The sequence below is a fragment of the Protopterus annectens genome, chromosome 1.part0 (assembly GCF_019279795.1).
Source record: "Protopterus annectens isolate FY-2018-M chromosome 1.part0, PAN1.0, whole genome shotgun sequence".
NCBI classification, from domain to species: Eukaryota; Metazoa; Chordata; order Ceratodontiformes; family Protopteridae; genus Protopterus; species Protopterus annectens.
Window position 1 is genome coordinate 344,377,841 of NC_056725.1, and position 21,640 is coordinate 344,399,480.

Consider the following 21,640-nt stretch of genomic DNA (forward strand, 5'->3'; position numbering starts at 1 on the left):
CATATTCCTTCTGCTGTTGACTATAACTACCGAGGCAATTACAGTGTTTTGAATATTTGTCATATCAGCTTTAGTGATGTTTAACTTAACATTTTCAGCTATGTGCTTAACATTCTTGTTTAAATTGTGTCAGGCTTTGCATCTTATGGTCATTCAGACTTACAAAAATCATAATGACTGTAGTCAGTTTAATAATATAAACTACTCTTTTACATTTGTAGGGATGATGATGATGATGATACTATTGCTAATACTGACACACCACTGAATTTGAATAATATTAGCTTTAAGAATACAGTTGCATCTGTTTTCAGCAATACATTTAAGATGTTTTCATCAGTGGTTGTTTTTGATATGGGAAACGTTTATGAACTATAAGCAAAGTAAAAATAAAGAATAAAATTTAACAAAGGACGAATAAAAAGCTGTAAAGCAACTAAAAAAGGAGATTCTTATATGATATACATAGAAAGGCAGTGGTTCATTAGACTGATAAGGGGAAGTTTTTGGTTACCCTTAATTGTCAGCAGTATTTTTCTGTGTGTGAGTAACATTTAGCTGATACTATTTCTTACATTTTGGTTGATAATCATGAAAATCAACAGTCTGCTTTAAAGTAAAAAATTGGCTAATAAAAGGCATATGTTTATCCATTTTGTAGTGGGTTACGGAAATGTTTTGGAACTCCACTTGTTTTATTGAATCTCTAAATTTTTAAAAATATGACTTGTAGACTTTCTCAGGTGATTGGTTGTAGTAAACTTTAAAAAAATATTGCGTGTGTTATTAACAGCTATTTGCACCAAAGTTTAATCTTGTTGTCATCCTAAATTAGAGATATTTCTGATGTTTTGCTAAAGTTGAGAGATGCAAAATGGAAGAATGAGATATACTGTGTAGTTCTTGATATTCAGAGCATCTGTATTACTACAAAGGATAGTGATGGTTTTAAGGCTAGTTCTATGCTCTTAGGAGATTCTTATATGATATACAATAGAACCTATTGAGTTCCAATCAAAGAATGTTTGTTTTTGCTTTTAATAATCAAATTTGCCATCAACATATTAATATGACTACATATGACCCATTTGTCCCTAGTTATATTTCTCCTGTTATGGTTTGTTCAAACAATAATATATTTATGTTAGCAATTTTTGTTTCTAATTATGTGCTTAAATATTTTTCTTTTATAGATGATATAATATCCTTCTACAACAAGACTACCCAGGAACTTCAGGACTATTAGACTGGAAAACAAAATGTTTGTTTTTATTTATTTTTCTTTAAGTCATGTGGCACAACAAATTCATTTAGATATATCTTCAAATGTTACAGTGAACCTGAGGTGGTTCTAAACTCTACAGAAAGCCTTCTGATTTGTTTTCTTTCATTCCTTATGGACAGACATTGAAAGCTCAAACAATATGTAGTTAAAGCAAAAGAAAAAATGTATTAAAGAACTTGAATTGTGCATGTGTTATTTAGAAGATGCTACCATGAAGAAGCTCTATTAATGTCTATTATATAGTATGTTCAGAGATGTTGTTCTTGTTGAGATATGGGTTAGGATGGAAATATTTTAAAATAAGTGATGATAAATCTGATAAATTTCAGCAAGATAAGAGATCATTATTTTTTTTAAAGGATATAATTTTATTTTTTTCTGAATTCATACAAATAGCAAATAAATTTTGGTCCCTTTTACATACAGATCACTGTATGTCTAAGATATTCAGCTAATATTTTATATAAAAGAGACACAAGTTTAGCTGACTTGCTTCCATGTGGTTATTATGTTCATGGTCATCAGAATGATGGGGCTACTCAGTATGGGAAAACGTAACCAATGTAGGAATTCTATTTATCATTTTCGATACATTACTGATGATCAGCTTCAAATTTAAAATGCATTTTAAGTGATTCTCAGAAGGTAATAAATGTCCTTCTGTGTCCCTGCAAGCTGTATTCTGTTGGTGAGAATAAAAGAAAATTTAAATTAAGTTTATAAGAACATTTACATGGCTGAATGGAAAGCTCTTTGGGTGAAAATTTTAGTCTTTATCATGACAATAAACACGGATTGTTTAATTATTCTATTTTATTGTATGCTTTATTAAATATTACAAGTAGTATATCTGTCCAAAATGTTTACATACAGGAAACACATAATAAGGTTCGGTACACATGTACCTAAAGGTTTAAACAGAACAGACACATTAACTGGAAATGTTTAATTAGTTAAATAATTGTTCTATGTATTCTATTGATGTGCTTGTCTTTTTATTTGATTCTAATGTCTTTATGTTTACTTCCATTTGATGGTTCTGCCACTATAGTAGGGGTTTATCAACTTTTTAACAAATTGTTGCAACTCTTTTAGTTGTCATTTTTGCATTTATGGATCATAGTTGTCATTTACATATGTAGGTACATTTTGTCTGTTTCATTAATTGTATTCTTATAGTTGCTTAATATCCCTCAGTGTTGTCATTAATAGCAATCATATTATAGCATTTACTCTAGCAACAAAAGTAATGATGACTAGAACAAGCTTTATCTGGTACATATTTGCTGTGGAATAATACCGAACACTAATCAGAACAGTCTTTTCACTGGAGTAAGTCAGAACCTAGCCAGGAGCATTTAACAGAACTGATAAATGAGAAATTTCTGTAAATGGTAAATGTGATCAGGATTCATATCCCACATTCTCACATAAATAATTAAATAAGTTATATATGTTTGGCACACTAACATGATGCATGTGCCAAGTGGTCACATGACTTGAGTATTTAATAAAGAGATCACATGACCACAGAGTATCTCAGGCCTTCCTACAGCTAAAACTGACCATACCAGAAAGCAGTTCTGAGCTTATTTTCATTAAGTTAGACAAAAGCATTTGGAGTTTCTCTGTGAATTTGTTTTCATCAGGGTGGCTTAAATGAATGTTTGTTTTTCATAGCTACAGAAGTGAATTAAATATATGAGAATGTTTCTACTGTGTGCCTTGTCAAGAATACTTAATTAAAATCTGTTTTAGTCACCTGGAGGGCTATTAGCAAACATTATTTTACAGCATGCACTGTCTTCAAAATCTAGCCTTTTTTGTATTTTTTATTTTTTTACAATTCAGGTGGTGTATAATAATGTTCTGCAGATGCCTTTTTGAAATCAGTAGTTCTTTTCAGAGTGCTATATGTAGTCAGCATGTTTGCCATCAATTTATCCAACTTCTGTGTGAACCAGGAATTTATTTATTTATTTAACATTTGTTTACTGGGAAAGTCTGACTTGGAACGAGCCAATTTTCAGTGAAGGCCTGGAGAGAAACACTCCAGATGCATGTCTTTGCAACTGGAATGGAATGTTCATTTTCAGCTGGCAAACAATAAATCAAATAATTTCTGCTAGACATCTCCTTATTTATCAGTGGTGTTGATTATTCTCTTGGCATCACCATGACTGTGCGTGTGTTAACTCACAATCTTGTCTTTTGAAGTTTGGTTTCTTTTAGTTGTTGAAGACATTGAAATGATGTGTCATAAAGTATTTCCTAATTACTTATCAACCAATCCCGACAGTATTATTACATGCACAGCCATCTTATACCAAATTAGTGACTTTACTGAGAGAGCCTGTCTTCCACCTTGTTATTAGCAACCATCATAACTGAAAGTTAGTCGGTTATTTATCTTTATGGACAGTTCATAAAAAAGGATGTGAAAACATGCATTCAGTACACTGTGCTGCTACTTTTTGCTTATCTGCACTCCTGGCATATTTAAAGTTTATGTCCATATTTGCTGCTTCATTAAGCATTTATCGATATCCCAGGTAAAGTATCAGATCAGTCCTACCAAAACTCACCTAAGCCCAATATATTTTTGTTGCTCACTGAAAACCAAAACAAAAGTTGACAAACTGCACACACACACACACACACACACACACACACACACACACACACACACACACACACACACACACACACACACACACACACACACACACACACACACACACACACACACACACACACCTCAGTTCACCTAAATAAACCCTAAACCCATTAGTTTAAAAGAAAAAAGTAAATACAATAAAAAATATAAAACTGACTGCATATCCATTTCAAGTTGTAAAATTAGCATGAGACACTGCACACTCAATGTATATAGAAGTAGTGCCCCTTAAAACAATTCTGCCTACATATAATAGAAGATAGATTTTAAAAAACAATCTGCAATAAGTTCAAATGCCAGCAGATACATACATGCATACGTATATAAATATACCGGTGTATTAATTTTCATTGCACAACTATATGTAACACAAAATACTGTGCATTTGTAATGATGATGAATAACATCAAAAGCAAAAAAAAAAATTGGGGGGCGTGGCCAAGGATGAACACAGGATAGCAGCAGATCTCTTCAGCTCCACCAATTTCACTGCACTGACAGGAAATAATTACTTTAAAAATTAATTTATGAAGTAATTTTCTTTCTAAATATGTTTGGTTTATCTATTTCTTGAATTATATCTAAAAAAGAAAGAACATTTTAATAATATTCCTATCAGAAATCACCTTGGAAATTTTCCTGTCAGTTTCTCTGTTTGAAATGAGTTCCAGTAAGACAAATTCTCAAGATTCCAGCATCAAGAAAGAACTTCAGTCTCTGATATCTACAATCCAGCAACTTACTGCTAAGATGGATAAACTGGATACTAAAATTGATACCTTCATAGAAAAAACTACAAAACAAATAGACTTGTTACATATAGACTTACAACAACAGAAGATCCAGATTACAGGCATAGAAGAGACTGTAAATAACATGGAAAATAAAATCCAAGAAGAGGAAATCAACACTGAGTTTTTGCTGAAACAAAATACACATCTACAAACAAAGCTTGATGACCTGGAAAATAGATCTGGGCGCAATAACATTAGGATTTTTGGACTGCCAGAAAATATTGAAGGTAACAATATTACTTCTTTTTTAACAACATGGCTCCCTAAAACTTTAGACTTACCAGAAGCATTTTCTTTTGGTATCGAAAGAGCCCTTAGATCTATAGCTAATACTAACTCTAACAAAAAGTATCCTAGATCAGTTATAGTTAGATTTCTATCATCTTTTGATAAAGAGATGGTTCTTAAATCTGCTTGGGCTAAAGCTCCTGTTAAAATTAATGAGACAACTGTGCATTTTGACAATGACTATTCTTCCTTGGTAATAACTAAAAGAAAAGTTTTTCTGCCATTAATAAGGGAGCTTAAGAAAGCATAGTTTAAAACCTACCTTCTGTTTAAAATTTTCCTTCCTGATGGTCCTAAAATTTTTGATGACTTAGACTCTGCATTGCTGTTTATCAAAAAAAATAAGATTTTGGATAAAATAGAGGAAATGGAATGGGCTAGTGCTTCATTAAAGAGGTTGGCAACAGAAACTTCGTGGAAGACTTCAGAGAAGAAAAAGAGACTAAAAAACAAATGACTCGTTCTATGTTTTTTTCTTTATTTTTCTTCATTATTAATCTTTTTAAATATAGTTACTGCATTTTCAGAAAGCCACAAATATTCTGAAAAAGGTTTAATCAAAGTTATTTTCTGTGTACAAAGAACTGTTTTTGTTTCATAATCATTCAAAATATCTGAGGAACTAATAACAAGCTATCATTCAATATGTTTCTCTTTCTGACAAAGAGAACTAAGGTTAGTAACTTGATAAATTTTTTTCTTTTTTTTTTCTTTTTCTTCTTTTCCTTTATTTTAAATAATGACATTCTATTTAGATTATGCAGTGGGTAAGGGGTGGGGGAGGGCAGGGAAAGAAGTGTAATGAAAATATGATAAATGGAATAATAACTTATTTATTCATTGTAAAAAAGTATATATGTTGTTTAAATGCTATTGCTAATTATACTTCCTTGATTATATTGCTTATGCTTGCTTATAAATAATTTGTCATGCTTTAATTAATAATAATTAGAACTAAATAATAGTAAATAGTATGTTTCATATCCATCTTTATTAATATAAACAGCAAGTAATATTCCACTGTAAATACTTTTTATAACTTCCTTTTACTTTTTTTTATCTTTTCTTTTACTCTCTTTTTATTTTCTACTCTCTTTTTTTTCTTTTCTCTGTTCTCTCTCTTTATTTTCTTTCATATTATATATTGACATGCTTTTGATCATACTGGTACAGTAAATAATAAGATTTGTATAAAAATTGAAATGGGACATACATAATTAGTTCTATTACATATTAATAACTGTGGGCTTAGTTTCACTTTCATAGAGGCTGTAATAACTTGTAAAATACTTCGCGAAGGTTTTGCTATGTTTAGCTTCATTTATACTGTTAAATGAATGTCGGTCACTTGTTTTTAACAAAATTCCCACCAGAATGTTAAGGGAGACAATTTGGGATGTGGGTTACCTCGTGAACAGTGTCCTCGAGTTGTTTTAAAAGCTTCAACACTCAGAATTCATGCAGAGAAGCTGAAAACAGGCAATTTGAACTTTGACCCCTGAATTCACACTGATACATCACAGATTCATGAAAAACACTCTACCAGGAAGTAGAACTGCTGCGATGGAAAATAAACTCTATAAAATTTAAATGTGAGTTATCTTTTATAACTACTTATTTATTCATGTTATAATTTATAAAATATGAAAGTTATAATGATTTTAAATGATTCAGTATCTCATAGTAAGCAAATGTGATATTTTAGAAGGCATAGAAAGTGAAACATTTATACAAGTGTTTTTGAAAGTTTACTTGACTGCAGCATATTAATGTATGTAAAAAACTTATGATTTAAACATATACATTGCTATAATTCATTTGATTTATCTGACTGACAAGCATAAATATCTTTATGGCTCTATTTTGGAAGAAGTTGTCATGTGACATATTTTAAAGCAGCAGTTTAGATATACAAAATACAGATGGCTTTCTTCACAATTATGCAAGTGTTTCTGAGAATTTACATAGCTATGCAGTATGATTTATAACAATTTCTATAAATATAATATTTTATTTTATTGGCAATAATAAGTATGAGAAAAAACTCTGATACAAGTAATTTAAAGTCTTTTGGAAGCTGTTAACTGCATTTATATGACAGAAAATAGGTACATCTTAATATATGTAATGTCTGAACCATAATAGCCAAAGCTATTGATTTAAATGAACATTAGAACTTATTTTTACAAACTTTGAATAAATTAATATGTAGATATGCCCTCCTTTTTTTTTTTTCTCTCTCTCTCTCTCTCTCTTTTATTTCTTTCTCTCTTCTTGGTTCCTAATATCAAGTTTATTTGAATGCTATTTGAGTATAAATGTATTATATTAAATAGATGTACATAGCAGTATGAATAGTTTTAAAGTTTCTCTTAGTTTATATGATGCTGATTTATCAAATGTATAGCTTTGTCTTACCAGATTATCTAATTGAAAGTTGTTAATTTAAGTTAATAATAACTAGTATTTAATTGATAAGGTGGCAGCTGAGGTACTGCTGCTTAGGTTAACTTGAGTAGTATGTACTACTCTAAGTTGGAGCTAACTCCAGGCTGGGTGCAAGGTTTAATCCTTACATTATTTTCTTTTGTTCACTGTTGTATGTATATAGTTCTGACATCCACAATACATTTTGTAAGCTCATTGTCACTACAAACAAAATTGAATCTTATACAAAATCACATAAGAGATTCAATAAATACAGCTATATCTAAAGGTACACCTAAAGGAGGAGGTATAACATTACTTATTTTGTTAATTGTTATTTTGATTATAAGTTTTATATGTTTTAAAAATGCCAAATGACTTCTCTAAAATGAATTTCTTTAAACATTAATGGACTGAATAATCCCTAATAAGATACATTAATTTACATAAGGCCAACTTAGTCTTCCTTCAAGAAACACATCTCCTGAAAAAAGATATTGATAAATTAGCTACAAACAAATATACAGTATTGGTTAGTTCAGAGCACACTCAGAAAAATTTTATGGAATAAAAGTATGCCCATTCCTAAAACTATTAAGTCTTATCAAGATGATAAAGGAATGTTTTGTATGGTTACAATACAAATTAATGGGAAGACTTATACATTAATCAATGTATATTGGATACCTGGAATTGGTATTAATACAGTGAAATACCATCTTGATAAGATCATATCATTCTCTATAGAAGATATTATTTTAGCTGGTGACTTTAATTGTATCCTACATGAAAATGATACTACTACTATAGGAAAAAGGAAAATTACATCTAATGCAAAACATGTAAAGGATTTTGTTAATTCTTATCATTTAAATGATATTAATAATCAGATAGACTCAAAATCATTACCATACACCTTTTTTTCTAACAGATACAAAACTTATTCAAAAATAGATAGAGTCTTTATTTCTAACCAGATGGTAACAGAATTAATTAACTCTAAAATCATTTCATGTCCTATATCTGATCATAATTCAATTGTTTTTGAGTTCATGATAAAAAATACTTACAATGTTCAGATCAAAAGGATACCAGCATACTTAACTCAACTAAAAGACTATAAAGAATATATACTTTCAGAAGTACAACATTTTCTAGACAGAAATAATACTCCTGAAGTCTCCATTGTTTATGTTCGGGATGCTTTAAAATCATACCTATATGGACAAAGTATCAAATGGTATAATAATAAAAGGAAATCTTGGGATAAGGAATTGTTAGATATTCAAAGTAAATTAGACTCTTATAAACATAATAATAAAGAAAATATGGATAAGAAAGTCATTGAAGAAATAAACAAACTAAATGAGAAATACAAAGAAATTTTAACTCATAAAGTTAAAATAACTTTAAATACAAGTTTTTGTCTTACTCAATAAGCCCCAAATACTTACATAGACTTAAAAACAAAACAAAAAGGTTGAATAAGCAAAACCATATCAAAGAAATTTTCTCTCTAAGGAAAAAGAAGAATGTTTCTAGTCTACCAGAAATACTAGATGAATTTAGAAATCACTTTCACAAAATTAATCATAATAACATTAACATGGAACCTAAAGATAAAATAAAGGAATTTATAACTACAAACATGAATAAAAAACTTAATAAACAACAGATTAAACTATTGGATAAAAGTATTTCATTTTCAGAGGTTGTTACACAAATAAACAAGCTTAAATCAAACAAAGCACCAGGTAATGATGGTATTATACCAGAGATATATAAAATTCTTTCTAAAAGTACATACTCATTAATACATAAGGTTTTTATTTTGGCCCAAAATGAGCTAATAACCCCCCCATCTTGGCAATACACATTTATTTCGCCAATTTTAAAACCTAATAAAGACCCAACTAGATGCACTTCATATCGACCCATTTCATTACTTAATGTTGATTATAAAATGTTTATGAGTATTTTTGCTGATAGATTGAAGACAATCATCCCTGGCATTATAGATATAGATCAGACAGGCTTCATTGTAAATAGAAATACTTTTGATAATATAAGGAGAACTCTAACATTAATTGATTTTGCAAATAGGAAAGAAAGATTTAACACTTATTAGTCTTGATATAAGTTCAGCATTTGATTCAGTAAGTTGGGACTACTTGTTTACCTTACTGAAGTGCACAAACTTCTCAGATGCATTTGCAAATCTAATTGAGCATCTATATAAAGGAGCATTGGCTTATATTAAGATAGGAACATATGTCTCACAAAAATACCCATTTTTAAAGGTACAAAACAAGGGTGTCCACTCTCTCCACTATTATTCACTTTAATAATGGAGCCTTGGGCTAATCTGATCAGAAATAGTACTGATATAGAGGGATTTGAAATAGATGAAAATACAACATCTAAAATTCAACTCTTTGCAGATGATGTTCTAATTACATCAGCAGGATCTAATTCTTCTATGCAGTCTCTATTTGATAAAATGATGAATTTTAAAAGTATTTCTGGTTTAATATTCAATGAAGAAAAAACTAAAATACTACCTATATATACACGAAAAAATTTCTCATTAGTGATTTTACTAAATATGTACCCAATTCAGGTCAGGTAACTTATCTAGGTATAATATTAACTAAAGATATTAAATCTATTATACATAATAATTATAATACCTGTCTTCTTAATATACAAAATCTTTTCAATACCTGGAATAATATGTTTTTACTATGGAAGAGAGACTTACAATTATTAAAATGATAATATTCCCCAAGATATTATACTTAATACAATCAATAATACTCCCACCTACAAAAATAATTATCAAAAGGTTAATTGCACTAATGTTACATTTCCTATGGGCACCTAATAGACCTAGGATTGCATTAAAGAAACATACTAATAGCTGGTCTCAAGGGGTATTTCTTTCCAGACTTTAACTTATATACTATCTCTTCTATAGTAAAAGTTATTACTTTGTTAATAGATCAGTCATATGTTGCAAAATGGAAAGATTACTGGGAGCTAATTAGTATTCACTTCATGAAAATCTCCTTAACACATAAAAATATGATTGTAAATAACTCCATGCTATGGTTACTAAAAGAATTTTGTACTTCACCTATTACACCTAAATATATAGTTAGTTACCCATTAAACATTATTATTAGTTATCGTAATTTTATATTCATGCATCCTAAATATAAGGAATGGAATTTTATTATATTCCCTATAATGTATACATGAGGTATGCTTTTGTCATCCACTTCTGAAGGAACTCATTTAGCTACAGATAATGATCTAAAGTACTGGTATCAGTTGCTATCTGATAAGAAAGTTAAAAATCTAGATTTCTTAAAACAAGAATTTGATCTAAGAGAAACTTGTTGGTTAGAAGTTCACACCTTTAGACAACATCTCATTGATAAAATTGATCTAATGTCTATAACAGTTAAAGAATCTATCCCAACACTGATTGATTACTTGATATTAAATTTACAACATAAAGTTTCTGATAAAGGTAAGCTTTCATACATACATAAAATTATCAGACAAGAAACATTTTACAGTGTAGATACCTACTGGAATTATTTCACTTCCATTAATGGTGACCCACCAAATCAACAAGATAAACAATATATATTGGAATCTGCCTATAAAACTACGTCTTCCATTGTCTGGAGACTTTTTACATGGAAATTTTTACATAGATCCTTTTATACACCTTTGATGATGAATAAAATAAATAATAAAGATAATCTATGTAAAAGATGTAATGTAGAAATTAATGCTGACTGGGCTCATATGTTTTATGACTGTATAAAATTGAAAGAATATTGGAAGTCAGTTAATGAATTTTTGCAGGCTCTTTTTACAGATAATTTCATTATTTCTAAATCTCTTATATTATTCAACACACCTGTACCTCAAAGTGTTAAAAAGGTTAAGCTTCCCTTGTTATGGCCTATTCTAGCAGTGGCAAGAAAAATAATAACCAGAAATTGGATTTCAGATACACCTCCTTCGTTCAATGAATTTAAAAATGTTATGACTATAGTGTGCCATATGGAATTGATGACAATAAAATCAAGAACTACTAGAAAAACATCTTATTATATTGTATGGGATAATTTACAAAACTTGTTAAAAAAATCTTAACTTCAATAGCATGGTATTTTAGTTTAATTAATTGATCTGATTGTAGTGGATGTCTTTGTAAATACTTTGGTTATTTTGTTGAATGTTATAATCATATCTATTTTAATTACTTGTATAAAATTGTTATGATATTTCTCTTGTATGTTAAAAACAATAAACTTTGTTTAAAAAAAAAAAAAAACAAAAAAAAAAAAATCTGATCCAAAATGATTGCAAAATGTTACTTTCATTTGAGATAATAACCACACCTAATTAAAGTATTAATTGGGTAGTTGGGCTACACCTCCCACCTCCACCCCCAATAGTGGGAGTCCACTCCCACAATCCTAACATTACCTATGATTGTAGTTTCCTGATTGTGTCTGCATTTTTTCTGCACTTTGATATTCTGTACTGCTGCATTATATAGCATAAGCTAGAGTCAGACTTGCTGAATCTTGGCTGTTCAGTATCACTGTGATCTAAATCAGCCATCTTAGATTAAGAGGGCTTCCCTGTGCCCTTGTGGCAGAACTGTGTAGCTTAGGTTCCATCTGAGTTGGGGATTGCTGAAGAAAGGGTCAGGTGGGTGTTTTCCTATTGGTAGTTTGTCTTTAAACTGTTGAATTTCACTTGTAGTTAAGCCTAGCATTTGCAGGTAGCTGCACATCACACAACTAGGGTTTGCATGCCCTGTATAGATGCAAATTCCTTGAAACTTAAATTTTCCTTAGACTTCTGTCAGTAGAACCCTTCCATGTCCCCTGTTGCTCTGCAGCAACTCAGTTGCACACTGAACAGCATCACCACAGCTGTTCACCCTAAACTGTTAACAGAATAAGCACCTCTGCTATTCCTACATCTTAAACTGATCTAACTTACTCACTCCCCAACAGTACTATGGTATAAACCTGTCAATATGGATGGTCACTTTCCCACCATTTCTCTGGTCATCCTGATTGAATTGGGGCATCCTGAGGCAATGTAGTAATTGCCTCATGTATGCTGACAATCACTTAGTCCTGAAAAAACAAGTACCATATGTGAGATGTAATTACACTATCAATGTGGAAGCAATCCTCTCATGTAACAAAAAACAAGACATTAAACAGGTTGTTAGCGCATGCACTTCACCTCTCACACAAGTTCAGGACACAACATACATGGAGGTACTCACAAGAAGCCTACCTAAATATCAGAGACCTCTCAAGTGCAAATTATCTGCACAAACCTCAACATGTATAGAAACCACTGCACATAACAGCACACATACCAGTGCCTCACCAAATAAGGCCACAAAGCAAAACACCTCAAAAACTAATGTCTTGGTCATAGGTGACTCCATAGTGAGACACACAGATGTTCCCCTCACCAGGCTGGACATGGAGAAGGTCACAGTCTGCTGCCTATTGGGTGCCAGGAATCATCAGATCACCCATACACTCAGGTTACTCAACAACACGTACCGTCATGACTCTGTCACAGTCCATCTTAGGGTGAATGACTTGAGATGTACCCCTCTGGACTATATGAAGAGAGACTTGACTGAACTCTCAGATTATGTGTCCAAGGCAGGTATGACCCTAGCCCTAAGCAACATTCTACCTTCACCCAAGATGATGCCACAATAAAAACAAAAAAATGATTCACTTCAACAATTGGCATAGCTTCTGGTGTCACTCCAGGGGGATCCAGTATTTGTCAGCCTGGGAAGACATGGTCAACAGGCCATGCTGCTTTGCCAGAGGTGGTCTGCATCCGCCTTCCTTAGGCTTTTGAATACTGGCTAAGATGCTTGCCTCTCCCACAGTGCCTTTTTAGGCAATGTCAAAACAACATTTCCTACAAAGCAAAATCCACTCGAGACAAACTCAAGGTTCTGCTACTTAATGCAAGGAGGCTAAACATAAAACTGCACTTTGTGGAAGCAGTCCTCACCTTGGAAGATGCTGATGTCTGTGCAATTACTGAAATATGGTTCAAGGCTGCAGAGAGTATCCCAGCTGTGCAAGGCTACAATGTGTTCCACACATTCATACATCAGAGTGAGTGTGAAAGAACCAAAGATGGGAGTGTATCCATCTTCATTAAAGCCAAGTGCACTTTGAGACTGGTCGAACAGTATGACTCTCTCAAACTACTCCATGCCCAATTAACTATAGGAAAAACACTGTACCGCATCATTGCTAGCTATAGGCTCCCCTTCATTAGCCAAGAAAAACACAATACCTACCTGGACTTACTGGAGTCACTCGCCATACAGTCCGGCAACTTCAATTTCAGTTATCCCTCCATTGACTGGGTAAAATACACAAACTCAAACATGCTCACCCAGAGGATCCTGGACTTTGTCAGTGCAAGTGTTCTGGAATAGATAGTCTGCACCCCACAAGGGGCTCTAATGTCCTTGACATAGTACTCACCAACATGGGTGGTCATTACACTACCCCCTGTGTGATGCCCTCCCTGGTATGGTCAGACCATAAATCAGTCTCAGTCAAAGTAACTATTGAACCTATAACCCCAAAGGAGCAAAAAACTAAAAAACTTCTCCAAAGCAAACTACAGCCTACTAAGTAATGGCATAAGAAATTTTAAAACCCCTGCAATCACAGGCAATAACTCCTATGCAGAGATGTGCACAAATACCCTATATAATCATCTTAGCAACTGTATAGGCTCAGCTGTACTTGACTGGATTAAAACCAGGCCCTCCCATAAAAGTCAAGCCACCTTGGTGGACATCTAGTATAAACAGACTGTATAACAAAAGGAAGAAACTGATGTCCAAGAACAAGAGGCAACTGCCTCTACACAGGAAGAATTCCCACCACAGATTAAACAAGCAAATCAGAAGTCTTGTAAAGTCCTCTAAAGCTAATTATGAAGCTAAAATATCATCAGTAGCCAAGAACAGTCCTAAGGCATTCTTTAACAGTACAAGTGGATTACCACAGGGTTCAGTCCTAGGTCCTCTCCTGTTTGGTATCTACTTCTCTGAAGAACAGGCTAACACAAAAGGTCTTTGGCTAACAAAGTTCGCAGATGACTGCAAACTAGGAGCCATAATCAAAACTCCTAATGATGTGGACATCCTCCAAAAGAGCCTCATTGAGACAGATGCCTGGTGTCAAAGCCATGGCCTCAAGCTAAATGCCAAAAAGTGCATTGTCATCCCCTTTGGTAAAAAATCTGTAGCCATGAACTACCACATAGGTGGTAGTCTACTTAACATCAAAAGTGTGATAAGTGACCTTGGGACACAGGTGGACATTAGTCTCTCCTTTGATAATCACATCGCCACAGCAGTCAGGAAATCTTACATGGCACACCACATCACAAAAGGTTTCTCATCCAGGAAAAAAGAGGTCATTGCTCCCCTCTACTCATCACTCATTAGACCCATTATAGAGTACAATGCCCCTTTTGGTATGTACCTCACAAGACATCTACAACAACTGGCAAGGCCACAGAAATAACTCACAAAGAGGATTACTGGCCTCAAACAGATGCCCTACGCAAACCGTCTCAAAAAACTCCAGCTTTACTCTGTCGCATATCGCCTACTCAGAGGCGATCTCTGCCTAACATGCAAAGCTATGTCAAACCCAGAGCTGTTGGACATGCTCCACGTAAAGAAATCCCAATCCCTACAAGCTAATTGCTCTAGGGACCTAAACCTTGCCACCACAATAAACAGAACATGCTGGAGGGATAGATTCATGTCCCAGAGACTTTCCATACTCTGTAATAAAATACTTATCTATATCAAACAAAGCTCTTCATTAGCACTCTTCAAGAAAAATCTTGATGATTGGATGGGAGATAGGAAATTCACCCCGGGGATCACTTCTGTGGCTCTGCTTGACAGGGGCACAGGAAAATAATATTCTTGGGTGGCAAAAGCCAGGGTACCATTTGGCTAGGCTTATATAGGCCCTAGGGCCAATAGCCTAGTACCTACCTATGAACCTATGAACCTATGAACTATGTCAGAAATCTAAAAAGGAGTATCCAGCTATGTGCCGAATTGTTAGTAGATGGTACCATTCACACTATACTGGACGAAATTGCCAACCTGCTAGCTGACAGATTTGGTGCAGACTTCACCCCCTATCCCTGCCAGCCATACTCCAAACCATACCTGACACCACTTTTCTACCTAGAATCTCTAGAGATTAAGTCATATCTGCACTCTCTAAGGCCAAGACATAGACTCAGTGGGACTAGATAAAATCCCAGGTTGCTAACTAAACAATCTAAAAGAAGACATAGCTGACCCACTTGCCATTCTCTTTAACCATAGCCTGAGAACTGGCTTTTTACCAGCTGAATGGAGAACAGCAACAGTAATCCCCTTGCATAAAGGGGGATTATCAACCCACCCTGAGAACTATAGACCCATAAGTCTAACCAACCTCATCTGCAAGGCCATGGAAACTGTAGACCCAACCCAGTTTGTCTTTGTTAAGGGTAGATCATGCTTATTGAACCTGGTAGACTTCTTTGAGAAAGTCACCAAAGCCCTGGATGAAGGTAAGACAGTGTATGACAACTATCTGGACCTAGCCAAAGCCTTTGACAGAATCCCCAACTCAGGTATCATTGAAAAACTCTCCCAGCTTGGTGTTAAACCTTACATCACTAAATGGGTAGCTAAATGGGTCACCAACAGAACACACACTGACAAAGTTGGTGACAGCACCTCTAGCAGTAGACCCATCACCAGTGGAATACCACAAGGATCTGTACTGGGTTCTTTACTACTTGGAATCTATTTATTGGATGTTCAGGCTAAAGTAGATGGCCTTTGGCTTACTAAGTTCACTGATGAGTATAAAAGGCAAAATAATTGAGTCCCCCAGTGATGTTAACATATCACAGTAGGGGCTAGCACAAATCAATGGCTGGTGCCAAAGTCACGGTCTAAAACTAAATGCAAAAAAGTGCACTATTATCCCATTTGGCAAAGTGGAATTCCCCACTAATTAAAATATTGACAGCACCATACTAAGTTCAAATCCAGTGGTGTAAGATCCAGGAACACAGGTTGTCAGTAATCTGAACTTTGCCCACCAGGTTTCTATGGTGGTAAGGAAAGCCTTTTATATTGAACATCTCATAAGTAAAGGCATCACATCCAGGTCTAAAGATGTTATAAACCCACTTTACTTGACACTAATCAGACCATTAAAAGAGTACAATGCTCCCTTCTGCATGTATCTAATCAGAACACCTGCAGCAACTGGAGAGACCACAGAGGTTTCTCACTAAGAAGATACAGGGGCTCCAAACCATGACCTAAGTGGATAGACTGAAAGCCCTGTGACTGTAGTCTGTATCATATAGGCTACTGTGATGAAACTTGTGCCTGGCCTACAGGGCAGTCTCTGACCCTGACCTGATGGAAATGTTGCACATTCACAATCAAATGGCACTAAAGGCACTCACTCTAGGGATCTGAACCTTGGCAGTGACACTGACAGAATATGCTAGAGAAACAGGTATGTCTCCTAGAGATTGCTGCTGCTCTGTAATAAACTTCCAATTCACGTGAAGCAGAGCTCCTCAATGATGCTATTCAGTTGCAACCTGGACAAATGGATGGGTGACTGCGAATTCACTTTGGGGGTGGCACCCACGTCCCTCATGGATACAGGTAGTCAGTGCTGATTTGTAAAATACATCCACCTAACAAAGGACAATTGGGGCAACCTGAGATTAACATGGCTAGGCTTATAAAGGTTCTAAGGATGCTAGTCTAGTAACCTCCTATGAAACTATGTTGGTGAAGATCGAGTACAGGATATCCTCTAGAGCAGACATATTATTTCCTGAAGAAATATACAAACCTGCTATGACTATTTTTTGTGGTAGTTCAGCTTGAGGGACATTATTAGTAATTCAGCATTATCAAATTGGGGTATGATAGTATATTGGGAGGGGCTAATTCGAGTGTGTTTTTTGTAAACTATGGTTGCCCCTCTTGCATTTTTGCTTTTCTGACTAGCCTGAGAATAATGAACCTGGTGGTAGGATTTCTTCATTTTTTTAATTTCTTGTTCCAAGCAGGTTTCAGTTACAACTAGGATATCTGGAGAGAAGTGGATTATCCAGGCTTGCACCCGTGGGAGTTTGTTACAGATACTTCTTATATTAGTATGAAATATTCTTAGTCTTTTGTGGTTGTGTGGATATAATTTGGAGGCGAAGTACTAGAGCGCTTGGGTATAATGACTTGAATAGGTTCAGGATTGGGGTGGATGTCATCTCCAAGTTTTAATATTGAAATATACTGAGAAAAGTATACCACGGTAGTGCAGCAGTTAGAGCTGTCACCTCACAGCAAGAGGTACTCTGGCTCAATTCTCAGCTGGAGTGCCTTCTGTGTAGAGTCCACATGTCCTCCCCACGGTTGAGTGAATTCAAAGACATGCAGGTAGGTGCATGTGTATGTGGGTGTGCCATGACTGAAGGTTGGGTGTTGGGCTGGCAACTCAACACTGTAAAAATTCACTGCCATTCATTAACAGACCAGAATTCTGCTGTGGCAACCCCTAACTGGGGAAAGCCCTAAGACAGACAGTTACTGAGAAGAGTATAGCCATTTATATCTATCTATTTATTATTTTAAAGTTTGAAAAAATAGGGGTTCAGCCATACAGTCTATGAGGGATGATCTGTAGAGATATGGACATGGGCAATTTGGAGAATGTTGTTTTATTTTGAGGCCTGCCTGAGGTAGAGCAGAGTAGTTCACAGTGATGGTATTCATAGTGATAGGTTGTGAGATGTGCCAATAAAAACAGAGGAAGAATGTAAGGATATGGAGCATAATCCTAGCAGGTATCTGAAAAGATCCCTGGAATTACCTTTGAATGTTGAATTTCATTCAACTTTTTGCATCTTAAACTAATATGTATATTTATTGTGCAGTCTTATTAAATGATACCCAGTTTCTAGGATTAATCAGATTTATTTTTTCTGTAAATTTGATAATAGTTTAATATACTCCCAAACCTGGCATAACTATTGAGATTCAATATACTTTGAAAAGCATTAAAAAAGTAAATGATTAATCTTATAACTACAACCCATTCTTTGAATTATTATACCTGCCATTCATAAATTTACAAAATTATTATTTTGCAGTAAAATAATTAGCATCCCATTTTGCCCATGGGCATCCAGAAAATGCCAGGTATATGTGTGCAGGATGTTGACATCGTGCATTTATATGCCTCTGTTCTGGGGTGGTAAGCTCTAGGTAGCCTATCTACCACAAGAGGAGCTGTTTCTGGCCCAGAAAATGTAGTATACTGCCGTTTGGGCAGTTTTTCCATCTCTTTCAACTTTCTTGGTTTAAACGCCCGCGTTTGCTGTATCCAGGACTATATGTAAGCTTCCGAGCCCACCAAGCCTTTCTGTGTTGAAGGGAAGCCTTCTAGCTTATCAGTGGGAGTGGTAAGCACTTGGTAGCCTATCTACCAGAAGAGGAGTGGTTTCTCACCCAGAAATTGTAGTATATTAGCTGTTTGGGCAGTTTTTCCATCTCTCTCAACTTTCTAGTTTAAAAGCCCGCATTTGCACTTTTCCCACCTTTCCTGTAACTAGTCTAGTCCAGATACAGATTTGCTGTATGCAGGACTGTATGTAAGCTGCTGAGAAAACAAGCCTTTCTGTGTTGGAGGGAAGTAGCATGGACATGCATAAAAGTCACACCTTCTAGCTTATCAGTGGGAGTGGTAAGCACTAGATAGCCTATCTACCACAAGAGGGGTGGTTTCTGACCCAGAAATTGTAGCTTATTGGCCGTTTGAGCAGTTTTTCCATCTCTTTCAGCTTTCTGGTTTAAAAGCCCACATTTGCACTTGTTTCCCACCTTTCCTGTAAGTAGTCTAGGGCAGATACAGATTTGCTGTATCCAGGACTGTTTGTAAGCTACTGAGCAGTGTCAAAGTCTGCTCCTCAATTTTTCCCTTAGATCTACTAGTTCTCTCCTCTCCTGCACTCTTATTAGCTTATTAGTCTAGCACTTTACAAGACTTCTTGCAACAATTATTGTAGCACACAAAAGTGCTACCAGCACTAAATGTTCTACAAGGAAACATCTCCAGTACTCATCATTAATGCTCACCCCTCCAGGCATGTCTAAAGGTCAGGTCTCTGTACATTCTCGTATTAACCTGGTGAACTTGGGCATCCTGAGCCAATGTAGCAACTGCCTCATGTACACTGACAACCCTCTCTTCTTACTTCCCAACACTCAGAACTATAAGATATGCACTTATATATCCAAACTGGAAGCAACACACTCTCTAGCCAAGACTGGAATAGCTGGTCAAGAGGTGAAGGTCAACATTTGAACCATACCACATGGAACACATAGCCCTCCAGAACACACACCAGCACTGCCTTCACATAAAAACACAAACCGCACACCCACCTTTGTGGAAGCTCTCAATAAAAATCTACCCAAACAGCAGAGATCTCCAAGGCAGAAATGCACTCAACCACCACAACACAACACTAATCATGAGACACATAACTCTGCTAAACAGCGTGCCACTCAACCAAAACCCCTAAGGCAAAACAACATGCCCAATACACTAGTCATAGGGGACTCGATAGTGAGGCACACTGATGTCCCACTCACTAGGTTGAATAAGGAGAAAGTAGCAGTCAGCTGCCTGTCAGGCGCCAGGATCCACCACATAACACAAGCAGTCAGGTCCCTCAACAACAAGTACAAATATGACTCTCTCATTGTACATGTGGTTGTGAATGACCTGAGACAAACCACCCTGGACTACATGAAAAGAAACATGGAGGAGCTCTCAAATTATGTAGCTCAAACAAGTAGCCCTGAGCAACATCCTACCATCACCCAGAATGATACCACAGTACAAGCAGAAAATTATTGATTTCAACAATTGGCTAAGTTTCTGGTGTCATTCTAAGGGGATCCAGTATCTGTCTGCCTGGGATGACATGATTGACAGACCTCAATGCTTTGCCAAAGATGGCCTGCATCTGTCACCCCTGGACTTCCGGATATTGGCCAAGGCTCTTGCCACCCTATAGTGCCCTTTTTAGGTGTATTCCAAAGACTAAATTACCATTGTAACAGCTACGAACAAATGCAATCTGAGGGTTATGCTGCTCAATGCTAGAAGTCTAAATCTCAAAATGCACTCACTCGAAACAATCCTTAAAATGAAGAACATCGACATTTGTGCCGTAACAGAGACCTGGTTCATGGCAGCAGAAAGCACCTCTGCCCTACCAGGCTATAACTCATTCCTCACCTTTCGGCCCCAGAACTTGGACCAAAGCTTCAAAGGCAGTGGTGTTTCCATATTCATAAAGAATGCTTACACCCCCAGACTAGTAGCCCAACATAAGACATCTGAGATACTTCAGGTGCAGCTAACATTGAGTAAGACAGGGATTCAGGCCATAGCCTGCTACAGGTCCCCAACCATGTCCCAAGACTCACGCTCCATGTTCCTAAGCACCCTGGAGAATATTAGGGTCCAACCTAATACTCTCATACTGGATTACTTCAAATACCCCTCCATTAACTGGGAAAGCTGCTCATGTACCAACACACTTGCCCAACGTTTCCTGGAATTCATTAATTCCAATGCCCTGGACCAGCTCATTCTTACCCCCCACTAGAGGTAGCAAAATCCTTGACCTGGTCATTACTAACATGGGTGACTGTTGCTCTACACCAATAGTCCACTCCTCCCTGGTTAGATCTGACAACAAACTAATCACCTTGCAAATTTACATCCCATCCACCCTGCCACCCAGCAAAGGTAACCACCATGAAAAACTTCTCCAAAGCTAGCTTTGGGCTCCTAAAACAGAAATAGCTAACTTCACGGCACCCATGCAAATGGAGATCAGTTGCATGACTGCCGAGTCTTACACCAATACACTATACGAACACATACACAAATGCATGGATCTTGCCATACCCAACAGAACCAGGATTCTCTCCTCCAAAAA